At 35.5% G+C, this 6,899-nt stretch overlaps 1 long non-coding RNA gene across 1 annotated transcript; it reads left to right on the plus strand.

Moving 5' to 3' along the window:
* Positions 1 to 2,130: 2,130 nt before the first annotated feature.
* LOC141767082 (uncharacterized) lies at positions 2,131 to 4,608 on the plus strand. Its single transcript, XR_012593766.1, has 3 exons — positions 2,131 to 2,397; positions 4,072 to 4,143; positions 4,294 to 4,608. It is a non-coding gene; the product is annotated as an uncharacterized LOC141767082 (long non-coding RNA).
* The last annotated feature ends 2,291 nt before the right edge of the window (positions 4,609 to 6,899 follow it).

Below are 6,899 nucleotides of genomic sequence, written 5' to 3' on the forward strand. Positions count from 1 at the left end.
TGTTCAGCTGTAAGATTAAATCAAAGCCGCAAACATTTCTATTTGACCAAATAGTTTACCGCAATAACACACAACAGTCATATTGCGGTACCCTGCCCAAGGACTAACTCGTTGAATAAAACTGTCATTTACAGAGCCATAACATACACTGGAATAATTTACCCCTTAATTAATATCCACCTAATAAAAAAATTAATCATCCTTTAAAAGGAATATGCAGAGGCATTTATTATTGGCATGCAGATGACAGATTGAATAGTAGGACGTATAACTATGCCAGTTTTTATATTCGTGTTTCGCTTCATAAGTTGTATAACTCCCATTCATATCCCATATGTATAATTCTAATTTTTTTTTAAACATCATCTGTATATGTATAATTTAATTAATATAGTTGTATGTACAGTGTTGACTGGCTTTGAATTGTGTGTGAATGTCATTTTATATATATTAATGCAATGAATGTTAATCATATAATGTGTTATGTATTGTATGTTGAGTGAGTCATCATCATGTAATGTGTTATGTTTTGTATGTTGAGTGAGTCATCATCATGTAATCAGTTATGTATTGTATGTTGAGTGAGTCATCATCATGTAATGTGTTATATATTGTATGTCAGGAGTAAAAGTCCAATGTCATGAAAAATGTTCATTTTTACATTGGATTTGAGGGATTATAACACAAATAAGCACACCAATAAGCATCCAGAAAAAAGTTAAAGTTATCAAAGCCATCGCCACTGAATTTCATAACTAACAAATACACAATTGACTTACACTTCAGTTTGTCTCGTCAAGACATGATTTACACTGTAAATAAAAAAAAACACATGGTAGGCTACTGTACAATGTGGATAGATAAATTAGGGGGCGAATCACAAATATATATTAAAGGGGACATATTATAAAAAAGTGAGACTTTCATGGTTTTTTTTTATTATAAAGCAGACTTAAGTCCTATATAAATACTGTGAAAGTATCGAAACGCTCAATCCACAGGGAAATACACAAAGCCCGTATTCAGAAACGTATCTATTTGTGATGTCGCACATATACAATATTTAGACCCTTTACGCAGTTTTAAACATAAACATTCTAAATGTGTTCCAGTTTACTCCTGGTTGCAGTGTATGTGAATGTCATCAACTGACAGGAAGTACACATGGACCCAAGCTGTTGCCAGGCAATGCAATCCTGTTGTAATTCCGTCGCAATTCCATCGAAATACGCTAAAACGGAGCGTTTCAGACAGAGAGTAAATACAGGCATATTCAGGCCGACAGTATAAGGAAAATATATATATATATTTTTTAACATTACAGCATGTAAACATGTTCTAGTATCGGTCTGCAGGACAGATAATAATGCACACAGTGTACTTTCATACACTAAGCTACTGGAGTTACCCTGGAGTTACTCATTTTTAACAGTCTCTTCTGCACTATATTCACTTTTTAATAGTCCTGTATCACAGCTGTTACACTGCACTATAATCAGTTTTAACAGTTTTCTTCATCTCCTTGTATTTTTATATCTGGTATATTTTGTTGTACTTTGTACTTTGCACTACTAACTTTTTTACTGCCTTTTTACTAACATGTTTTGCACTATGGAACTGTGATGCTGGAAACTTCTATCTATCTATATATCTATCTAGTAGAAACACAAAATACAATTATGAACCTGAAAATGAGCATGATATGGAACCTTTAAGTTACACTAACTGTTTAAAATGCCTCATTTTTTCATTATTATTGCTATTAATAAGAATCAAATTGCAAAGTTTGTGCGCCTATGGTCCACCTTTTTTTTTTTTTTTTTTAGAAAACAGTGTTTTCCTCTTTTTTTATTTTTTTTATTTGCATTTTTGTCATCTTTTTTTTGTTTTTTTAGAAAACAGTGTTTTTCTCTTTTTTATTTTCTATTATTTGCATTTTTGTCATCTTTTTTTTTTTTTTTTAGAAAACAGTGTTATCCTCTTTTTTATTTTTTATTTGCATTTTTGTCACATGGTCCTATGGTCCATCTTTACGGCAATACACGTTCTTTGTTTACGGATGGAACGTGACAGACGTCATACCTACTGGGAAGCTGATTGGTCAACCTTAGATTGGAGTAGTTTGATGCATCAGCTGCAAATCCTCCCATGGGATGTACAGTTTTAGCTCGCAGAAAAGTGACTCCACATGGCTTATTATAAACGTGAGATCAACATGAAAATAGCCAGCACTTTGAAGAGTTTGTCTGTAAAGGGTTTGAGACGTTAACTAACCCAGACTAGTCTCTCTTCCGTCTTGTTCATCCATTCAAAACACCAGTGGCCACTAGCGGTGTTATGTCGAATAATGTTACCCGTCGAATAATGTCCCCCACACTGGCACACAACAGCGTCATGGTAAGCAAGTTATGCTTTTACACTAACGTTTGTTAATATCAGCATAAAACGGTTGAATATTTTTTTTAATTGTCGAATATTTTTTGTCTTTTCTGCTGTTTTTCACGTCTAAACTTATTCTGTCTTATTGTCATCTGTGAAGCACTTTGGACTGCACTAACCTGGATGAAAGTTTAATTTCCTGATTTAAATCATAATTTTCTTTCTTTATATTATAAACTTTTGTGAAATAATAATAATAATAATAAAAAATACCAAAAAATAATACAAATTAAAAATAAGATACCAAAGTTACCCTTAAATTAAAATGTAATACTTATATATTGTCAATAAAACAATGCTACGTTCAGGGATGTTAAAACCATTCAACTACTCAGATAGATGTAATGTACTGACTTGATAGCTAGCTAAAACCAAGGCCTATAGAAAGGAGGCTGGGTAACTAGTCTTGGGGTTTATTGGAGTAATTTTGTTAGTGATATTGACTGGAAGAAAGTTTGGTCCCTACCGCAAAAGTTCCTTCTAACAAATAAGGTAAAAGAGGTGTCATTTATCCACAGACTCTATCCAGTGAAACATTTCTTACAAAAGTTAAAGAGTGACACAATGATGTAAATTGTTCCTTCTGCAGAATCACATCTTGAAACTTGCTCTCATTTATTCTGGTCCTGTACATTTACATGTGAATTGTGGAAAGATGTCAATAATTGTTAACATTTTCTCAGATTTTGCACTGTACTATAGAAATATTTTATTTGGTTGCTATGATTTACAGTGACAAAGACAGTAATGCATTTTTTCTTATTAATTTAATTTTAATTCTCGCGAAGTTCCACATTCATAAGTGTAAATTTACAAATAAAAAAGCCTAATTTCTTTGTATTTATGAAAGAAATGGATCTATATCTGTCAAAAATGTCTTCCTCACAAAACAAAAAAACAATGAAAACAATGAATGTATGCAATATCTTTAAAGATTTTAAATGAAATTATTGTCATACTCTCACGTGGTCTTTTTTTTAAATTTTATGTTGGTTTTGTTTAATTTCTGTTGTCCTTTTATGTTAGGCACAGCTCTTTGTTTATGTTTTCGCTATGCATCTTCTGTATGTAAATGTTTTTAATGTTTTCTGCTGTTACTATGTATACTGTCATTTTGAAATGAAAATAAAAAGTGTTGTACCCCCGAAGATATGAGACGTTGATGACGCGTGACCCAGCCTCCTTTCCATAGGCCTTGGCTAAAACCAAGTATGCTGGGACGTAACGTTAGCCACGGTAATTTAAGATAGCTCATAAACGTTGGCTTAAAAACTCACAAGTTTAACATTAGTTTTAAAAACGTAAGCTTAACTTTAGCTAAAAGAACACTTAGCCACTAATACTGTTGGCCAACTATATAATTCTGGTCTTAATCATATCTAACAACCAAAATCTTTTCAGATGGAGCTCGCTGAAGCAAAATCTTATCAAATGGGGGGTCTGTGATGTAATGTGTATCAATTTAGGGGTCCTTGAAACGAAACAGGCAGAGAAACACTGATATACAGCATGAATTGCTGTATATGATTTCCAACTGGGTCCAAAGATTTGTGACTTTATGTATTTGTTTTGTGAGCTGTTGCCCACAGACATGACATTGATATTGATACTACTGACCTGTGGTCAATACAGGTGAAGTGAGGTATCAGAAGGAAGGTGATGCAGAGGACAGCCCAAGCCAAGCAGGAAGAGAAGGCGGTACAGGTGAGAATTAAGACTGAACTGTAACGTTATGGCAAATACCTGTAGTTGCTGCAATGTATGTCTTTTTTGTAATTAATATTCAGCGAAAGAATTTAACTTAAAATGTTGTCCAAACACATATCAAATGTGACATACTTGTTGTCAAAACAGGCATCAGAGTTTCAGATGGCGAAAGAGAAAGCACACCTACCGTAGAGCAGAAAGAGAGAAGACAAGGTAAGTGACAGTGACATTGGTAGTGGCGGGTGTTATTGTGGAACATTTTGCACATGGCTAATTGAATTGCAGTCCACAAGCATTCAAGAAAGCACGTTTTCAGTGGACCTTTTTAAAGCGCTTGTTGTCGTTGGTGCTAGAGAAGCACAGACTATGAAAGTGACACAGAGACTGAAAGTGAGAGGTTGGACACTAATACTGCACAATATTTAAGAGTGACCACATGTTCTGTTGAAGTTGTAATTGTCAATACTGCAGAGCCTTTTTCTCTTGTCAGGGGTGCTTTTTGTTCCAGGTGAATGTCAAGTTGGATATCATGAACTTGAAGTCATCTTGGTGAAATGTATCATAAAGGCAGAACTGAGGCCATATCAGAATATCATGGACAAGATAGATCACTGTTGTGAATGGAAAAGCGTCTGCTGTCTGTGGGTTTGTGTGTGGAGTGTTGAGAGATACCACGTGGAGATTGCAGGAACTGAGATTGGTCAGCAAAGGGGGGCTTGTGTTGTCTCCTATAAGTTTCTGTTGCTGGTAGAGATTGTTTTTTTAGTAAAGACGACATAAAGCAAAGCTCAGTGGTGTTCTGCTTTACATTAACGCACATGCTGCTCGCTGTGATTTCCGCTGTCTGTCGCAGTGAATGAAAGAATGTAAACGCAATTACTTTGGCTGAATTATTGCATTACAGTTGTTTGCTATTCAAGGCAAACCCTTGTTGCTATATATCATAAAGTGAATGAAAGCAAGTTAACACAGTTACTTTCGGGTTTATATTTAAAGCGCATTATGGCCTGATAATGCAAAACATATACAGTATATCTATTGTTTTGCGGGCGAAATCAACAGGTGAAAATCGATGCTGAGCTATAAACCATTTCCTGCGTTGGAGACACCTGTGGATGAGTGTCCAAGAAGTATAATTTTACCATCGCAATCTTTACTCCTCCCAAGTGTAACTGCATCAGTAACTATCTGTGGAAATAGTTACTTACAGGGTCTGTCACTTGTGAGAATGACAGCTAAAGTTACACTGAAATCACAGAAATTATTAGCTGCTGTTTTCTCTGTTACTTGAGACGGAGAGAAAAAGGCTCCAGCGATTTCAACACATAAATCACACAATCACACAAATGGCGCGCTGAGCTGTTGTGTAGAGTTAACCGGGCCTCTGATGAGTTGATGATCTGTGTGGGTGAGAGAGCGGCATGAACGAGAACCAGTGGAGACAGTAAAACTTTTATCTTGCTCGTAGTCCATAAATGCGATTGATCCTTGTGTTTGTGTTATTTTATGGATAGTTGTTATCTCGCTAGATGTTACAGATAACTGTAATTGTTGTAACTAAACTCATAAATTGCACAACTTCTGCCTTTTTTTTGGTAGCTACCAAACAACTTCAGGTGCATTACCACCAACCTGTGGACTGTAGAAGAGCAGAACCTGAATTGCATGTCGTTCAAATCGGTCTGGTGTTATGCTCAATGATGACTGTTTCCATTGGCGTCATGAGGCCAGTGAAGATACACACCTCTAGCAGCAACACAATAACTGCCCCCAAACAAACATGAACACAATCTTAGATTAAATGAATGAAGTTGAAGTGAGCCTGATTATCAGGCTTTTGATGTGGTGGCGAGTAGGATAGGAAAGGAAAGGAAAGGAAAGGGAGAAAGGTCCAATTGAAAAAATACACATGAAGGAACCATTCACAAGTTTGTCATCTTAGTTATTTATTCATTACTAGTACAGGTGTACAACGGGATTGTAGCTTTTCTCCCCACAGGAACAAATATTGTACAAACAACAACAAACAAAGTAGTATTGTTAACATGTGGAAGTGAGTGATATTAGCACAGTGTGCTGCTAAATGGAAAAATAATAGTGATAAAAGCCTACAGAGACATAATAAACAGCACTATTTTCTGTTCCGTGAGCTGAAATTGGAAGATGGAAGTGATCATTTCTGTGACAAGAAATTATAGTGATTGGAGTGAATTGTTCGAGATTAGAAAAACTGTAAGATTCTTGGTTTTCATGAGTAGAACTGTGCATTTCGAAAAATGCTTTGTAGCTGACCTGTCAATTGATATACAATATTGTCCCCTGCAGAAGACTGAATGAACGTGTAGAAATAAGCTCTCAGATGGTTTGTGGCTTGAACAATTGATTTGTCAAGGATGCAGCATATTTCTTATACTCAGCGGTTATAGTCTTGCCTTTTATGAAATGCAGCATGTGTATATTATTTCTGGTCACATTTCGTACAGGGCTAAGCTACAAGCAAGACTGGTTAAACATGGAGTTGATGGCAGTCATGCATATTCTAGTGTTTATTTCCACATATGCATACTCATTCAGCCGGAAACCCTAAATGACCTCCAGTTGACTCCTTTAACTAGATAACATAGTCGACTCAGAAGCAAATCTGATTTTGTGTTGAAGGATACAAACCAGTCTCTTAATTAAAATAATCATTCATTAGTCATTGATCTCATATGTGTGTGCTGTCGCCCCTTTTTAGCCATGATTGCTCAGAA

This window comes from Sebastes fasciatus, chromosome 4 (assembly GCF_043250625.1).
Source record: "Sebastes fasciatus isolate fSebFas1 chromosome 4, fSebFas1.pri, whole genome shotgun sequence".
NCBI lineage: Eukaryota > Metazoa > Chordata > Actinopteri > Perciformes > Sebastidae > Sebastes > Sebastes fasciatus.